Raw genomic sequence first — 20,329 nt, forward strand, 5'->3', positions numbered from 1 at the left:
CCGAGTGCACTGAAATGACATTTTGAAAGTGTTATGCCATGGAAGATTAGGCGTTGATTGCATCCACAGGAATAAGTCCCACCTGCACCTTCACGTGGTGAGGAGCGTTACGGTCAGGCACAAGGCAGACCCCGTTCTCTTTGGTTTGACGCTATTCAGCAAAACGAATCTCCCAGTGGCTTTCAGTGATGTCTAGTGCAACGGCAAAAAACAAAAACAAAACAAATCAAAGCAGACAAACAAAACAAAACCGAAGCAATCACTTTTTTTTGGTTGGAAATGTGTATGCATTTGTTTTGATTTCCTGCACAGTTTGTAAAGACAATAAACGTGATTTCTTCCGCAGATTCTATACAGAGAATAAAAGTCAATTTGTGCCTGCCAACAAACGCAGGGGGGCGACTGAAGGGTTACAGCTCGTTACTCCGAAGGTTCGTTATTCAGAAGGCTCTTTATTCCCAAGATTCGTTATTCCGAAGGTTCATTGTTCCGAATGTCATTTTCGGAATAACCAGTCTTCGGAATAACGAACCTTCGGAATAACGTCACACATTTTCGGATTAACGAACCCCTTTTCATATTCGGATTAACGAACCTCTGGGTATAGAGAATTTGCGTGTTTTTGATTAACGACCCTTCGGAATAACGAACCTTCGGAATAGCGAACCTTCGGAATAACGAACAGCACCCCGACTGAAGTAGTCAGTAGTATTTTACTACAGAAAGACATTCAAACGGAAACTTTGTTTGAATCCGTGTTGTCCATCCATCCAAACTGTTTGTTTGATTGAATTGAAAGAATTTTCCTTTTATTTTCGGAGTAGTTGAATAATGCTGTACACTCTTAAAATAGTTGGGCCAAAACAACAACAAAAAAATGTTTATTTTCAGTTGCGTAATCATTTGCCCAACCAATTTTACCCAGTTAGATTTTGCCCAATTTCCATTTGTCCAACTGTTTAGTAAGCTGAAGTTTGGTTCAGCAAAAATGTTGTGTTGAATTATTTCATGTATGGGTGTTAACCATAACATGTGTATGTCGAGATATTGTTCATATCTAAACTATCATAATCCTATACAGCTAGTCGTAAAGCTTATACCTATAAGTACATCTAGGCTTAACCTATATACATCCTAGACCTAGTTAGTACCAGGGATATTTCATTCACATATATAGCGTCATTTAGTTGTAATGCTTTAAGACATGGATGCCACTTCTATTACAAAAAAAAAAAAAAAATAAGAAGAATATACCTCATCAAAGGTATAAGTTCAAATTGTGAATACCACGGCAATAATATTCATAAATTCCTAATACATTTAAGATATTTCTGAGTTGATTGAAATCCTAGGAAAATATTAGATTTCATAATTTTTTATCTTTTTCAAGAAGAGAATTTGAATAGCTTATGAATATCCTTGAGTAAAAAAAAAAATACAGTGGAAACCAATAGAAACCAACTGGTATCAACTGGTATAAAAATTGCAATGTTTTAATTACTGGGTTTTAATCTGGAATGAAGTGGTAGGCAAGTCCAGGCAGGTATATGTGACCATGCACCACAAAACAAACAAAAAGTAGCAGCCTTTGATTTTACATGAGGACTAAAAAAAGATGGAATGGGTCAACCGAGTCGATATTGAGTTTGTCATATTTTCTGAAAGAGCTATTCTCTTCTACATTATTCTTTACTTATAACACCAATGGGAATATGTGTTTCAGTAGTGTTTCTACAACCCTTGGGGGGAGGAGTAGAATGATCAGGGATATCTTTTAGGCCCCTTTTCATTTCTTGAAATCGTTTGCAAGCTCTTCACTTTCAAGCCTAATATCTTTTGAATGGATCATGATACTGCTTTGAAAGTTGACAAAATGTGTTAATAAAGCATGTCTAATTTCAGCTTAGTCTGATGATCCCTTCATTGTTGTTGCTTTGATGATTTACATCCTGCGTTTTATCCCTTTCACCACACAGATAGCACTGTACGGCTTGGTAAGGATTAAACACTTCAATAGACCTTGTACATCAGAGCCTCTTTTTTCAGTTCACACTTTTCCAGTGTGTGTGCTTTCTTTCCAGTGTTTAGATAGGTTAGGGGAGTCCACTTGAGTTCAGTTATACATCATTTTAAAGCTTAGAGTCTGCTCTTTCAAAATCTGTCCTCAATGAAAAATCCGTATCTGGCGACTTTTTGTTCGTTTTGTGAAGCAGGGTCACATATGGATTTCAAATTGCCAAAATTTGTCAAAGAAAACAAAATCGACGACTTAAATTGCACATCGAACTCTATGAAATTCTGTACAGTCAATGATGACATGCACGGACTGTTGGGAAAAATCGCCGAAAGTCGGGAGGCGTCATTCTTCTAACTGCGGACTGTGATGGCCATGTCACAAGGGCACGATAGAGAGTCTGGTGAAGGTACACCGTTGACGTGCCAACAACGAAGATGTCTGCCAGCAGAAGGAGAGAAAATTCAATCGCAGACGCATAAGGGTCATTATGAATTGGTAGAAGAGGGGAATCTTGTGCTGCCTGCCTGGTTTCTTTCCTGCTCTTGTTGTCTGCTCCTCTTCCTTCCTCGTCCTCTGCACCTTCTGTTATGCCAATCAAATATAGCTGTATCAAAAATATAATTAAAAAAAAATAATGTCATATCACAGCCACAAAGAGCAAGATGTCCGGTGAAATATTTTCCTCTGGAATATCTTAATAATAAATGCATTGTCAACTTTTCATGAAGAGATATGATAAATTAAGAATCCTCATATAAAGAGCCTCATTGATTTTGTAGGTCAGGACTGTTTAAATTCTTTTTTTTTTCTTAATTTCAAGTCTTATACTTTGTGATCTGTGAACAAGATACCTTTGATGTTGATTTTTTTTTTTTACCTCAAAAGTTACTCTATTTTGTTTTCTTCCAAAAGAGGTTTCCTGATAGACTAAATAAGATTTTTTGTAACCGCCCCACCCCAAAAAAATCATTATTTCATATATCTAATTTATAATTTGCAACTTGGTATTTTATGATTATGTAGAGTGCATGCATGCAGGTATTTTACATGTATGTGGTACATGTATATACTCTAGTACTAACCTTGAAGCATGCTGACAGAGTTGATGCCTGTGTAAAAGTTGACCCTGCCATTTCTATCCAAGACAGCATCAAAGACAAAGTCATCAACCGTGTCACTCTTTGGTGGTGCACGATCTCGTTCCTGCAAGTCATCTGTGTCGCTGATCGTCATCGCTGTTTGCGTCGACGTAGAAATCAATTTCACTGAAGATGTAAGAAAATAATCGTGGTCTTGGGCTACATGAATTTGAGTACTAGTACTGTATCCTGAGATGCACTGCTGACAAAGGGATCCATTCCTATTAGAACAAAAAAAGAGAAAAGAATAAGAAATAAGATAATACCATAACATTAGCTATGTGTGTATGCACTTTGTACATTTCTCCATTTTTTACATTTATTTTTCCTTATTTGTGTGAACCAGGAGACAATAAACAACACTAAAACCCATGAAATGTGAGAAAAAAAGAGAATGTTTCTTATTGTTAAATTATTCATACACCTGTCATTTCTATGACATACCATATAACCCATGGAATGGTTAGTCACTTGTCTAATGTGCTTCGAATTTTGTTATACCATGTCTCACATGTATATGTATGTCTAATCAACGACGGACCATTTGTAGACAATAAAGGAAACCCTTGTCAAATTGACACACAATTTTGGGATTTGGACTGTAAAATCCTGTAGATATTGACGCATCAAGGTTAAGTGACTGACATTGACGCACCCTACAGTCTACATTGTGACGCATCAAACGAGTAAAATGACTAAGTAAATGACCCGACCATGACTCACATAGGGTGGATCAGGGTCATACAAATGACAGGTATCTTAAAAAAAAAAAAAAAAAAAAAAAAAAAAAAAATATATATATATATATATATATATATATATATATATATATATATATTATTTTCAGTTAAAATCAATGGCAAATTTTAGATCTAGCTCTTTATTCTTTTAGCATGTTTAGGTCCCTGCGTAGGACCATATTCTAGAGCTCTTTAATTCTGTTTTTTCATGATTTGTATGACACGATTTACATTTGAATTTTAACCAGGCTGCAGTCTACAATCTATCGAAAGGCACCCTATTTAACTCCAGAAGTGAGTTTGCGAAAAGAGTATAACTTGTCTAAGAATGAGTGCACAAGAACAGTCGTAATTATAAACCAATTACACTTTGAAAACATTTTTGCAGAGTCAATGGGGAGGAAATATTGGTGACGCTTTTTTTTGTTCACACACATCTCCTAGCCATATAACTAGTATCATTTGAATCTACAAAACACCCAACACATCATGGAATGCAGACACTTTTCCAAAAGATTTTAGAAAAGTTTTTTTTCTGGTATTTTCAAAAGGCACCTGTGAAACTATGTCTATCTTTTATACATGATTTGCCAAAGTGTTTTGCCTGATTTGTTTTGGTTAGGTGAATCAAGGTTTACTTACGCCCTATTATTACGCCCTATCATTGGTTCTCTTCCGCTTTGCATTGGGGAAAACAGTAACTTCGCTGCCAACATCAAAGGCTGAGGTGATGGCAGAATCTGTGCTTGGCCACGTCGGAGGCGAGTGCGTCCCAGCAACAATAGTTCCACTCCCATTAGTATAGGTTTTCTCAGTCATTTTCATACTTTTGTCATTCATATTCATTAATTTGCATTCAAATTTTAATTCAGAAAGCGCACGCACGCGAACATAATTATTCGGGCATTCAAATTCAGAATCCGAGCAATCAATTTCATTAATTGGCGTTCTATTTCGTTTTCGTGAAATCAAATTCACGATTGGGCATTCAATTTCAAAATGCGAGCACCGACTTTCCTACTCATGCATTCAAATTCATGCGATAGTCACGTGATAATCCCATCGAGCTTGTTTGGAGCGTTCAATTTCATTTTTAGGCGATCAAGTTCCTACTTCGTGCAATTAATTTAAGGAGGAAAATGGAGTAGACTTTTTAAGAAAGGAAAAAGGGCTAAAACATTCAATGAAGGCTTGCATATAGTGTAATTATGATTGTTTACAGGTTCTACATTGTTCTCTGTTCATGTATTCTTCGTTTTTCATCTCAGTAAATTTGAAATTGTAATGTCCAATCTCCTGTGCATCCAACGAACACAACAACAATTTAATCATATTTCGTGTAGATACTACATGCTGACAACGCCCCGACACCAATCACATAATGACAATTCATGACTACAAAGACAAACTGACACACAATAATCTCACATAATCCCGCAAAAGTAAACCAATAAGACAGCAATACACAACAAGCAAGACGTATAAAATGTTCATGTATCAGTTTCAATATAGTCGAACTTGTTGTCTTTTTTTCCTCGAAGGTGTCGACTAACCCTCCGAATTATGCCCGTCCGTAGGCCTTGTTATATACAGTGCCTAATGTTTGTTTCATTTTCCATCAAAGAAGATTGCTGGATAACCCTTATTCAGCTGTAAAAGCCGGTCTTCCATATGTGACCGTGCACCTCAAAATGAACATAAAGTCGCACACACTGATTTTGCGTGAGGACTGAAAATAAGTGAAATGGGTCAACCTAACCGAACTTGACTTTTTCATATTTTCTGAAAGAGCGGGTCTTCTTTTACATTATGCTAAAATTTGGTATCATAAAACGGGCAGGAAAGTGTGTTTTTTAGCAGTTTATCTCGAACATTTTGGTAGAATAGTGTGATTAGGTGTGTCTTTAGAATCCCTTTTTCATTTCTGAAAAACCTTGTCCACACTCTTCACTTTCAACTCTAATAACTTTTGAAAGGAGAGTGCTACTGCATTGAAAGTTGGCATTGATTATGGACAGAATGTGTTAATGAGGCATGCCTAGTTTCAGTTTAATCTGATAATCCATTCATTGTTGTTACTCTGGTGGTTTACTTCCTGTTTTTTGTCCCATTCATCGCACAGCCAGCACGGTTTGGTAAAGATTAAGCGCTCACTTTTCCTGAGTTTGTGCTTTCTTTCCAATATTTAGGTATGTTAGGAGAGTCCATTTGATTTGAGTTATACATCATTTTAAAGCTTAAAGTCTGCTCTTTCAGAATATGGTCTTAACTAAAAATTCAGGTCTGGCGACTTTTTGTTTGTTTTGAGGTGCAGGGTCACATATGGGGTCAAGTTGGATGTAAGCCTTCGCACCTTGCTCTTTGCGATGAATGAATGAGATGGGGTCTTTTACGGGTATGAGTTGTGACTCTCTCACACATGGGATCTCCATTTTATGTCCAATCCAAGGGACATGCGCCTGTATATTCATTGTCGCTAAGCATGAGTTCAAAATTTTCAATGAACAGGTGAACCTCTACTGCAAAATGAATGTTATTCATAGATAATCCAAATATATTCAAAGCCAAATGAGAAACACATGCATACACGGCCCCAAACTAACTAAATTCAGGACTTCTTACAAATTTAATGCAGTTATTTGGAACATGGTTGCCTATTCACGAATTCTAATGACCGACGAGATTCCGTCGCCAGCTTGACATGCATTTGAATGCTCATTGATGAAATGCGTGCTCCTCCCTTAAATTTGAATGCTCCAACAGTGAATCAATGAATGCTCGGCTAGTGAATTCGGATTTTTAATTAGATTGCTGATACAGTGCTGGGAGCGTGGAATGCGTGAAATCGAATTCCCGGAATAGGCCCCTGGACTTGAATGACAACAGTATGGAATTGACCGGGAGATCCTATACTAGCAGCAGCGTCCGCAGAAGTTACGGGAAGGAATGCTCTTGAGCGCCGCTCAGCTTGTCCATGTCGACCACTCCTGTCCAAGCCAGAGGAAGAAAATGCAAGAGTGATTCCATAGTTATTTCAAGCAAAATACTTTGGAGGATTCGATGAATATCCATCTAGTGAAATGTCATCTTTATCGAAATGTTGCGAGCAAACCCTTTAATTTTTGTTCAGCACAAAAACGTCTTTCCTCCACATCAATTTTCCACGCTTTCCTCGACGCAGGCTTAGCGGGAAACTTCACCCATGTCACGTCTCTCATCCACGGATATTTGTCCAGTTTGTTCCCTTAAGCATCATCATAAGTACAATCTGCTGCCTGACAGAAAAACCCCATTAGTCCATGGGCCAAGACCCGAAAAATGGGTTGTTGGTACCATCTGAGGTGGCACAACCTTTTTGGTGTCAGTTTGTTTGTCGGGCATAGATATGCTTATCAAGCTATGATAGCATTTCCAAATGAGTAGCTTAGTCATAATAAATGATTTTTTAACCAATTTGGTCTCGTTTTTATATCCCTATACTTCTGAATCGAAACTAACCGCTATACAAAGAAGAGCACTGTCTTCCGTATGTCCACAGGTGTTCTGTTGTAAACGCGGTGCGCTTAGTCTTTATTCAAGGCAGCGAAGGGAATATCCAAAGGGTTATGATGTCCACAGCTGTCACGCGGTGCGCTTAGTCTTTATCTAGACCTATGTACCGTTATCATATCTAAAGTTCCTCATAAAAGGGATTATCTATACTGTTTTTATACTACCCTATCAACAAATACATCAGTTTTAAACAAAAATCACTCTGTTCATTTACAATATTATTCATTATAATGTATCGTAGTGTACCGGTCATACATTGTTTTTGCATTATCTTATATTGTTGGATGGAAATAAAGCGACATTGGCGTGGTATTAGCGTTTTCACCGTAGCGTTTTCGCCGGAAAATGATAAATAATTGAAAAATACGGTAAAATTCACGAGGAATTGCTTTGTTGTTGTTGTTGTTTTTAGATATAAGGATATACTCTGTATCATACGCTTTGGATATTCCCTTCGCCGTCTAGAATAAAGACTAAGCGCTGTGGACACCATAACCTCTGGATATTCCCTTCGCTGCCTTGAATAAAGACTAAGCGCACCGCGTTTACAACAGAACACCTGTGAACATACCATAGAGCTGCATTTTACAGGTCTATGGAACATACAGAAGACAGTGCTCTTCTTTGTATAGCGGTTAGTTTCGATTCAGAAGTATAGGGATATAACAACGAGACCAAATTGGTTAAAAATTCATTTATTATGACTAAGCTACTCATTTGGAAATGCTATCATAGCTTGATAAGCATATCTATGCCCGCCAAACAAAATGACACCAAAAAGGTTTTGTCACCTCAGATGGTACCAATATCTGGCCTGGCCCATGGACTACATGGTGTAATGAATAGTTATATTCGGGGGTCCCCCGGAATAAACAAACTAAAGTCTAAACAAATATATTTCTTTGGATCCAAATCAAAGCTGGCAAGTTCGGCAATAGAAAAGCACACACACAAATCAATAACCGGAAGTTACTGTCCCAGCCTGAGAGGTTCGATATCGGAGGTATCGTACGATATTATACAAATATCGACTGCTACAGAGGGAGATAGTAAAACTATTTGCATCGAGGTGATTTCTCAACAGTGCTATGTCCCGAGACGAAGTCGAGGGACATGGTTAGGTCGTAGCAGTGCAGCAGCAGTGCGTGCAGCGCGTAGCGAACGACACCGCTGCGCTGTACTGTATGTATAGGCCACCGAGTATTACAACGTTGTTGATTCCTACACACGAGCTACACAACACTACAGCGTGCAAAACTCCGAAAGATCGAGGAGGTCCAGGAGTACGTTAGAAGTAGGCCTAAAGCGGCTTCGTTACCCAGATCATCTTCAAAATCGGTTTTAGTTTATTCCTAATTCGAACCTGATATGTTGTCCTTCTGCTGCGATCATTCATCCGTTACTTAAAGCAGTCACTTTGTCTATTGGGCCGAACTGCATTGATCACACTAACGTTACACACACACGCCATCGCATCGCACCACAGATTTATGTAATGCCGTCGCGCACCGCGCTGCATGCTAGCTAACATTAGTATCGCTACTACGCGCACTGCGTACATTATGGTGTGAGAAATGTAGATATCGATCACACGATCATGATTGGGTGCAGAACGTGGATTCCCAAAAGTACTACACGTGTATATCACGCTGGCTAGTAACCAATTGCACCGCATCCAGCTGCTCGTAGATAATTAGTAAAACTACACCATTTTCGTGCTCTGTGTAATCCTAAGGCAAGAAACTTTACATGAGGGCTATCATAAGCAAATAATCAACGTTGGTGAAGGTGATGGGACAAACTATCACTTCTGAGGCGATCTAGATGTAGCTATCTTTCCGAAGCGCAGCTGAGGAATGATAGTACACATTCAGATCGCCGAGGAAACTAAAAGTTGATTATTTGCTTTATATTCCACATCTAGGGTCCTAGAAATTCCCATTTTATTCCACATCTGAAACCGTTTTACTCCTAGCTGTCTTGGGTATCCTTAGGGCTTAGGCTACGTGTGCGCGTAGATGACAAAACAATGAATTTGCTGCGCGCTCCCCGCGCGGCACCGAAGTGAAAGTGCGTTGCACTGTGGGCTATCATGTGACTTTTATTTCGCGCGTACTCATCTTGCGTTAGGACTGTGTGGACTGTGTGGAGATCAGCGAAACAAAAGGGACTATCGACATAGAGCGTAACGAACTTTTCTGCTGAGGTGATGTGATGGGCAAAACTACGCTTCATCACGTGATCAGCTCTGGACCAATCCTATTGCAACATTCTTAGTATGTGGAATATAATACTTGATATCGCCTTGATATCACCTATTGTCGGTGGCGAGAATTATAATGCCGCTTCCCCTCGATCTGAATTCGCGTGCGCGGTTTGAACTACACGTACTGTACGACCGTCAATTTACGTTCCCTCGTCATCTCAAAAATGAATAGCGCATTTTATTATTGGGCTCCAGGGTATGGCGAGAATGTCGCAGATGTTTACTAAATTATTGAATGGAATTTACAAATGCATCGAGGCAATCTTTTATGGAAACTGTAATCCCGTGAACACAAGCTTTCAAAGTCTTTCGACGAAAAGCGAACGATAGGAGGATTGTATACTTCCTCGCGTATTTCCATGTACACGACTATAAGACACGGCGAGTAAGTCTCGTATTGTGGCGATATCAAAAGCACACAAACCCACTCTTGACATGCTATTGTTCACAAAATATTCACATTTTATGCAATTTAATTGTGCAATGCCAAAATGCTACCGGAAAAAAAAAATGCAATGAATACACACTCTTCATTATCTGAAAGCCTGTACTTGGATTTCAACACCATGCATCACGTTCACACGTGAATGGCAAATCCTTCACATCTGGGTGTGTAATGGATCTTTCCCAACTTGGGTCAGATCTGAATCAATCCCAACTTTGGGTTCAATTCCCAGCTCCGTATCGTTCCCAAATTGCTTAGTGAAACAGTTCCTAACTTTTGGGGAATGATGAATCCCAAAACTGCCCTTGGGATCGATTGAATTGAACTTAGGATTGATTCCAGAGCTTAGTGAAACAGGCCCCTGATGTAATACTCTAAGTTTTCCCGGTCAATTTCATACTTTTGTCATTCAAGTTCCTATTCCGAGCATTCGATGTCACGCATTCCATGCTTGCAGCACTGAATCAGCAATCAAATTCAAAATCATTCGAATTCGAAAAGTCATTCGAATTCACTATCCGAGCATTCAAATTCACTATCGGAGCATTCAAATTTAAGAAATGAGTAGGCATTTCATAAATGAGCATTCAAATTCATGTCAACGTGGTCAAGCTGGCGACTGAATCTCGTCGGTCATTCAAATTCGTGAATAAGCAACCATGTTCCAATAACTGCATTCAATTTAAAAGAAGTCCTGAATTTAATAGTTTGGGACCGTGTATGCAAGTGTTTCGCATTTGGCTTTGAATATCGGGTTTTGTATGGTGATTAATTATTTTGCAGTAGAGGTCCACCTGTTCATTGACAATTTTGAACTCGCGCTTAGCAAAAAGGAATAAACAGGCACATGTCACTCGGACTGGACATAAAATGAAGGTCCCATGTGTGAGAGAGTCACAACTCATGCACGAAAAAGATCCCACTTCATTTGTTCATCGCAAAGAACAGAACTTCCAACTGGACCCCATATGGTAGACTAGCTATTGCAGCTGAATATGGGTTATCCAGCCATCTCTTTTGATGGAAGATGAAACAAACAAACAAACAAACATTAGGCACTCTACAGGCCTACAGATGAGCATGATACGGAGGGTTGGTTGACACCTTCGAGGAAAAAAAAAACAATTTCGACTATATTGAAACTGATACATGAACATCTTATACGTCTTGTTTGTTGATTGCTGTCTTATTGATTTACTTTTGCAGGATTATGTGAGATTATTGTGTATCGGTTTGTCTTTAAATTGATAAATTGTCATTATGTGGTTAGTGTCGGGGCGTTGTCAGCATGCAGTATCTTCAGGAAATATGATTAAATTGTTGTTTGGATGCACTGGAGATTGGACATTACAATTTCAAATTCATTGAGATGAAAAACAAAGAATACATGAACAGCGAACAATGTAGAACCTGTAAACAATCTTAATTACACTATATTATGCAAGCCTTCTTTAGTTGTGTTGGCCCTTTTTCCTTTTGTTAAAGTCTACTCCATTTTCCTCGTTAAATTGATTGCACGAATTAGGAACTTGATCGCCTAAAAATGAATTTGAACGCTCCAAACAAGCTCATTGGGACTATCACATGACTATCGCATGAATTTGAATGCACGAGAGGGAAAGTCGGTGCTCGCATTTTGAAATAATCATTGAATGCCCAATCATGAATTTGATTTCACGAAAGCGAAATAAAACGCCCATAAATGAAATTGATCGCTCGGATTCTGAATTTGAATGCCCGAATATTTTCGCGTGCTTGCGCTGTGTGAATTTTGAATGCACTTTAATGAATCTGATTGACAAAAGTATGAAATTGAACGGAAAAACCTACAGTATTTGAAAACACAAATAGAATGCTTGAAACTAGAAAAAAATGAATGAGTTCTTCCTTGAAAAAAAAAGTTATTGTATCCTACATTCTGTAAGAAGAATAGGGTAGAAAGACAGAGTAAAGAGTAATTCAATTAACGATTAAAGAGAGATGTATTTCTTTTATCTTCAACAAACTGTGAGAAGTGTACTGGTATATCGTATCTATAACACAGACACAGGCACAGACACAGCCATTTTGAACTGTAAAGATCTCATTCAGACATGTACATGTTACAATTCCAGGCTGGCTCTGTATTTTTTTAACACAAACATATATTAGATACACATGAATGCATGGATAGCTATGAATACCATGGCAGTGGTTTTCCCCATATTTCGCAATCCGTGGTTATGAAAATAAGTCTGGCCTTGCCAGCGATTGAAGAAGAGGCCTACTTGACAATGGAATGACGGTTGGGGAACCGCGGGCACATTTTGCCTTTTTGAACTTCGCGATTCTTAAAGGTACATTCGAGACAATTTTCATAATTTCTCATCATGACTAACATAAATGCCCAGCTACATATAGAGATTTGTGGAATCTATTGTGTTCCTTGAACAGAGAAACAATACTGTGAAAAAATCTTAAATGAATTACACTGAACAGTGTTGAAAACATAAGAGCCTCATATAATAATCTCGTGGTGAGTCAGTGTACTCATACTGTATATACTCTCATGTTCTTTCTTGAGCACTTTTTTCTTTTTCTTTGGAAATAATCGTTGAGTGTGTAACTTTGATTTGTTTTTGTTGTTGGTTTTTCGTTCTTGTAATTGTTATTGTTAAGAACTTTAATTGTTTCTGTTGTTTTTTTCCGCAATAATGTCTGGTTTTGCCTTGCTTTTCATACATTATTGTTTGTATGTTGTATGTCAAGAGTACTGTAGGCATATCCCTTTGGATCATACTGAAATTGTCTAACGTGCACTCAAATAAGCCCCATATTCACATCGCCTTAATCATTAATACATTGCATTATAATCGTCAGTTTTATTAGTTTCAGTGGTCTTAAATTTTACACTTTAGTAAATGCTAACAGTACAGGCTCGTGTGGAAGAAACAGGGGAATACTAGATGTTGTAAACTGTCTGGTAGAAAATGTCTAAAATCAATGAAAATATGCCTACATAACGATTCAACGACGTAACTTGAAGACCATATCGGTTATGTATACAAATTAGATATCCACAGAGTAGAAATAAACTTGTTGGATCTTTAACCAAAATGCACCCTTCACTTATAACATCAGGTTGAAAATGAAAATCGGAACAATTCGGTTTCGTCTGGGTTATGTAAAATTGGATATCCGGCACGGACGAAAAAGATGATTATTTCAAATGAAAACAAATATCAAACGAAAGTATAATATCTGTACATCTTTAATATTCGAAATGACATGTAAAATCATTCAAGCAAATGGTAATTGTTAGCCTAAATGGGTGTAAACAATAATGATGGAGGAGCTAAACATATGCATATGTCGCAAATAGCAGCTGACAATATCTACTAGAAACACTTTGCAACAGGAGGGTTGCTTCATGTAGGCAGATGCACATAAAAACATAATAATAATGATATGGCGGGTTGGATTAAAGCACCCCTCTGTATGCTACGTTATTATTATCATTATCATCATTTTTTTTTAATCACCCATAAACAAAATAATATATATATTTACAAATTAACATTACACGACGCATAAGCTAGCGTACTGCCTTTACAAAATGAATTTAAAGTACATATATACATTCTATACGTGACCCTGCATCACAAAACAAACAAGAAGTCGCCAGACATGGATTTTTAGTTAAAAGAGTAGATTCTGAAGGAGCAGACTCTAAGCTTTAAAATGATGTATAACTCAATTCAAATGGACTCTCCTAACCTATGTAAATCTTGGAAAGAAGGGGCACGCTCTGGAAAATGTGAACTTGGAAAACAGGCTCTGAATTAAGAACAGGGTGTATTCAAACGCTTAATCTTTACAAAGCTATGCTACTGTAGCTGTGGGATGTTGTGACCGTGCACCTCAAAACGAACATAAAGTCGCGCACACTGATTTTGCGTGAGGACTGACAAGAAGTAAAATGGGTCAACCCAGCCGAACTTGATTTTTTCATATTTTCGGAAAGACCGGGTCTTCTTTTACATTACGCTAAAATTTGGTATCATAAAACGGGCAGGAAAGTGTGTTTTTAGCAGTTTATATCGAACATTTTTGGTAGAATAGTGTGATTAGGTGTGTCTTTAGAATCCCTTTTTCATTTCTGAAAAACCTTGTCCACACTCTTCACTTTCAACTCTAATAACTTTTAAAATTATAATGCTACTGCTTTGAAAGTTGGCATTAATTATGGACACAATGGGTTAATGAGGCATGCTAAATTTCAGTTTAATCTGATAATTCCTTCATTGTTGTTACTCTGGTGGTTTACTTCCTGTTTTTTGTCCCATTCATCGCACAGCCAGCACAGTTTGGTAAAGATTAAGCGCTTGATTAGACACTGTACTTCAGAGCCTCTTTTCTCAGTTCACACTTTTCCTGAGTTTGTGCTTTCTTTCCAATATTTCGATAGGTTAGGAGAGTCCATTTGATTTGAGTTATACATCATTTTAAAGCTTAAAGTCTGCTCTTTCAGAATATGGTCTTAACTAAAAATTCAGGTCTGGCGACTTTTTGTTTGTTTTGAGGTGCAGGGTCATATTTGAACAAAAAACAAGATGTTGATCACCAGAGCAACAACAATGAAGTGATTTTAGATTAAGCTGAAATTGACTATGCTTCATTAGCACATTCTGAACATGATTAATACCAACTTTCATTGCAGTAACATCATTTTCTTTAAAATTATTGGAGTTGAAAGTGAAGTGTATGGACAGGGTTTTTGAGAAATGGGAAGAGGGTTCTATGAGAAACAACTAATCACACTATTCCATCAAAAGTGTTCGACAAAAACTGCTGAAAACACAAGTTCCTTTTTTGTTTTATGATCCCAAACTTTAATATGATACAGAAAAAGACTTGCTCTGTCAGAAAATATGAAAAACTCAAGATTGGTTAGGTTGACCCATTTCACCTATTTTCAGTCCTCACACAAAATCACTGTGTGCGACTTTTTGTTCGTTTGGTGGTGCACGGTCACATATACACTATGAACATGACATTATTCGGTGTATGAGACGTATGGCATGATAGTAGTCACAAAAATGTTCAGAAGGAAATCATAAAATTTATATTTGTGAAACATAATGATTAGTTATTCATAAAGAATGTCATGTCGATACACTAGACGAATTTCAGAAAAAAAATAAAAGGGGGATTTAAATGAGTTGATTTTAAAACTAGGCGTTTTTAGACAATATTATCATAACAGAAAAGCAGGTAACCGCGATCATAAGCATGCAGCAGTTTGGCATTTTATCGGGGCCTCGGGGTAAAATTGGAAACTTAATCTTACATTACTGTATAACCGACGTTTCTATAAATTAGAATCAATAAACAATTCCAGAATATTGAAATAATTTGTGAACTCTGACTGAAATAGAGGGGAAAGTAAAAATAAATTATCGTTCTTTTCAGTGGGCATTCTTTACTATAATACGGTGCTGAGTTGAGTGCCGTACTGTGCTGTGCTGTACATGCATTGAAGTACAATTTTGTTTATCTATTCTTTGGGCATATATTACATTTGGGTTTATTTCTAGTGTATTTGATGAGTTTGGCTTCAAAAGGTGCTACATCCATATTTTTAAGTTCTGAGAAAAACATGATTTTTTTAGTACCATATTTAGCAAGCTCAGACTAGAAATATATTTTCCCATATTATACTGCTCTAGGATACAACACTAAAACCACTCTCTACGAAAATCAAGTTCAATACATTTACTTTTATTGAATTAATCAGTTTTATATTTTTGTGGATGTAATACCTTTTGAAACCGAAAGTGGATATAGTACCATTTGAAGCCGAAATTTCACATACCAGGGATATACATTCAGTTTGATGTCATGACATGTTTCGCGGATTTATTTTTCCCCGCAATGGTGTTGACGGGAATGGGATACGAGGTCAAGGGGGCCTAGGTAATTGACAATGCCTTACCTTATTAAGAAACAGGAATAACAAACAAAGGTGTACAGCTAATGTCCCATTTCTCCATCGCTGACCAAATTTTGAATGAATGATTGCCATCGGTCATAAGCATTTAAACAATTTTCAAATGCTTCGAATGTTCTGGATCCATCGAGCATGGGGGGGGGGGATCCATTATGCATAAACGGTTATAGTAGGGGAGGGGTCACAAAGACACAGCGCCCCTATACTAGTAAAGGATTACCCACCCAGGCACAAGGACAGTATTAACATACTGTACCCATTATGTTTCTCTAGCCCCTTTTCTTTACGACAGGCTTTGTTTCTCATTACCTTTCTACACCACCCCTTTTATTTTGTTTCTCTCATATGTTCTTTCATTCTCACCAAGTGATTTCTCTCTTTCCTTTATGTGTGATATTAATGTGTATTCCATATTTCTGTTTCCAATATTAGGCCAACCTCTTTTCCTTACAGTTGTTGAGAAATATCATTTTCAAAAAGAAAAGAACAAAAAACAGACAATAGTTCATACAGAAAAAAAGGGGGACTGATAATAGGCACTATATATGTGACCCTGCACCTCAAAACAAACAAAAAGTCGCCAGACATGAATTTTTAGTTAAGACCATATTCTGAAAGAACAGAATTTAAGCTTTAAAATGATGTATAAGTCAAATCAAATGGACTCTCCTAACCTATCGAAATATTGGAAAGAAAGCACAAACTCAGGAAAAGTGTGAACTGAGAAAAGAGGCTCTGAAGTACAGGGTCTATTCAAGCGCTTAATCTTTACAAAACCGTGCTGGCTGTGCGATGAATGGGACAAAAAAACAGGAAGTAAGCCACCAGAGTAACAACAATGAAGGGATCATTAGATTAAAGTGAAATTAAAGATGCCTCATTAACACGTTCTGTCCATAATTGATGCCAACTTTAAAGCAGTAGCACTATCCTTTCAAAAGTTATTAGAGTTGAAAGTGAAGAGTGTGGACAAGGTTTTTCAGAAATGAAAAAGGAATTCTAAAGACACATCTAATCACACTATTCTACCAAAAATGTTCGAGATAAACTGCTAAAAAAAACACACTTCCCTGCCCGTTTTATGATACCAAATTTTAGCACAATGTAAAAGAAGACCCGCTCTTTCAGAAAATATGAAAAAGTCAAGTTCGGCTAGGTTGACCCATTTCACTTATTTTGAGTCCTCACGCAAAATCAGTGTGTGCGACTTTATGTTCGTTTTGAGGTGCACGGTCACATATACTCCTGAAAATGCAAAAGGGAGTTTGATAGATCACTTTTCCTTTTAATAGGTGCCTTATATAAGGAACAATTAGCGCATGCTTGAGATAATCCGAAAGAGTTTCTAATTGCCTTTGGAATAAGTAGGGCCTATATCCTTCTTGTTTTAGCAATGGACTGGCAAGAAGGCGGATAATGAAATATGGGATAAAGTCTTGGTTAAATAGTTCAAAATAACCACCAGTGATCATGAGTAAAAGAAGAACACTCTTTTTTAGGAAGTTATATTTTTTTCTTCTCAACTTGTGTGCCATCCCCGCCAATTTTAGCAGAAAGCTGAAATTAAATTCAAGCTTTGTGTAAAAATGGTGACGTACCATCAAGATTAATAGCTCATCGTACACTTTTTTGTTCTCATAGTTACTCCTTATGCCACTTATATACATGTAACGTTCAAAATTCCCTCACCGCAAAGGGAAAAAGGCAGGGTACCTCGAAAAGTTGTTTGCCAAAAGAGTTAGGTGCAGGACTTCGTGTTCATGTGGCGAGCGTTCTGATATACAACTCCACCTTACCAAAGAAATAGGGTTTATGGAAAGTGTGGTTACCAGTCACGCGACGATTAGATAATTGACCAATACCCGATTTCCAAATCTTTTTAGTAGTTTTTCTAACTTGTATTGCCAACAGTTACTCGGGGGTGGGGGGGGGGGGGGGGCAAATCAGGCAAGGCTATGCGTTAGGAAACAGGTACTGACTTCGTCAAAAGGTCTCTTTAAAGACATAATGGTGAATGAATTCAAGTTTTTCCTTATACGTCCATACGTGTACATAGATAATGTAGAGAGATAGATAGATATAATCATGACGTTTTATCACATGCTTTGTTTTGATTTTGTATTCCTGTGTTGTCCTTTTATCTGTCCCTTGATCACATATGTCAAGCCCATTTATCTGTAATATTTGGCTTTCTGGAGTTCCTGACATAATCTCTCGATGAAATCTAAATTTGAAGAAGTGAGATAACAACAACAAAACAAATGTATGAGTAATATTATACCAAATACAGGATGGAACATCATCTTCCATATATATATATGTATATCCCTGACCGCTCATCACATTACCAATAAAACAGTCGTCAGGAATATATATTTCAATAAAGAGCAGTTTCTCAAAGAACAGACATTAACTTTTAAATAATATACACTCAATTTCAAAGGATTCTCCTAATCTACCTGAATATTGGAAAGTAATACCACATTCTGGAAAAGTGTGTACTTAGAAAAGAGGCACTGACGCATAATGGGGTCTATTCTTGCGTTTAATCTTGTATGTATTAACAAATTCCATCAGTCCTCAAAGGGTTAGGCGCTCTGCACACTACACAATCAGACCGATGACACGACTCGTACGAGTAGTCGCACGACTCCACACCGCACACTATACGATAAGTCTACACAATTAGGCTTAAAACCTTCCTGGCTTCAGTACAGCCGTAATCTGTAGAAGAGCACGGAGTGCGCACTTTCTCAGCTTGCATTTTACTGTATCGTGTTTGGCTGAAAGCCCACGACCGGTACTGAAAATTCGACATTTATCATTTATCATGCATATTTATTTATTCGTTTATTTATTTATTTATTTATTTATTCATTCATTTATTTATTTATTCATTCATTCATTTATTTATCTAAAATTGACACCGAAGACCCAGTCATGTGACTGGAAACTTGCAGTGCTGTGACTTCATACTTTGGCATTAAAAGTCGTACCACTGGTTTGACCGTCTAGTGCAGCGGAGAGCTTTACCGAGCTGTAGGGCCTACAGTGAATGGGACAAAAAAAAAGTGCAATAGTTCATAACAACAACAATAAAGGGATTATCAAATTAAGCTAAGATTGATCATGCTCTATCAACACGTGTTATCCATAAATAAATAGAACGTTCAAAACAGTGCAACTCCTGGTGTACTGGGGATTAAATAAAAAAAATGAAGTGTTTCTTTTGGAAATTGAATGGGAACTCGAAGTCACACCTTATCGCATTTATTGTACGAAAGAAACAGTTTCGAAGGAAAAACTTGCTTAAAGCCATATTACAGTTCAATTTATGATCACAACTTTTATAAAGAAGTAGAAAAAAAAATATTGCTCCTAGAGAAAATATGAAAAAAAATAGTAGGCTAGCCGGTGTACCTATTTTGAGTAATCACCTAAAATAAGAGCGTGTGACGTTTTGTTGGTTTTGTGATGTCCGGGTATTTATAATAAAGAACATGTAATTATATTTTTGTTTATTATATTTTTGCGGAAAAGTGTGATCACGTCTATCTTTGCTCCGTTTCATTTCTTAAAAATCCTTTGTGCACTCTTTACACCTTCAGCTCTGATATTTTTTTTAAAAGATCATGCTGCTCCTCTGAACGTTGGTAGTAGTATCTCAGTAAACGCTTTTCCAAATTGTGCTCTTTCCTTCCAATGTTATTAGAAATATAAGGAGAGTCCGTTTGAATTGAGTTGTACATCATTTTGAAGCTTAACGTCTGTTCTTTCACAGTCTATAGCTTTAACTAAAAATCCTGACAAGTGATTCTGTGTTGGTTTTGTCAGATGCAGTGTTACATGCCATTGTGACTGCATATTTTCGTGAAAATCATGTGCAGTGAACTATTTCCACAATTGTGAAACAATTAAAAACAAATTTGCTTACATTATGGCATAGAGGTTTTGATGTCAAGCCTTGTTTTTCTATTTGCCTGAAAAATCGTTGCCATAGTAACCAAAATCATACCAAATCCTTGTAATATACAGGATTTTTACATAAACTTTGAAAGTACAAAAATTAGCACAGCAGACCTGATTTACTTACAAGGTACTCACAAGGTACTCATAAGGTACTGCACACATGCACATGCCCACACAACGCAAACACAAGTACAAGCACACACACACACACA

The sequence above is a fragment of the Diadema antillarum genome, unplaced genomic scaffold (genome assembly GCF_040938485.1).
Source record: "Diadema antillarum isolate AM-2024a unplaced genomic scaffold, OU_Dant_1.0 scf00000196, whole genome shotgun sequence".
Classification (NCBI taxonomy): domain Eukaryota; kingdom Metazoa; phylum Echinodermata; class Echinoidea; order Diadematoida; family Diadematidae; genus Diadema; species Diadema antillarum.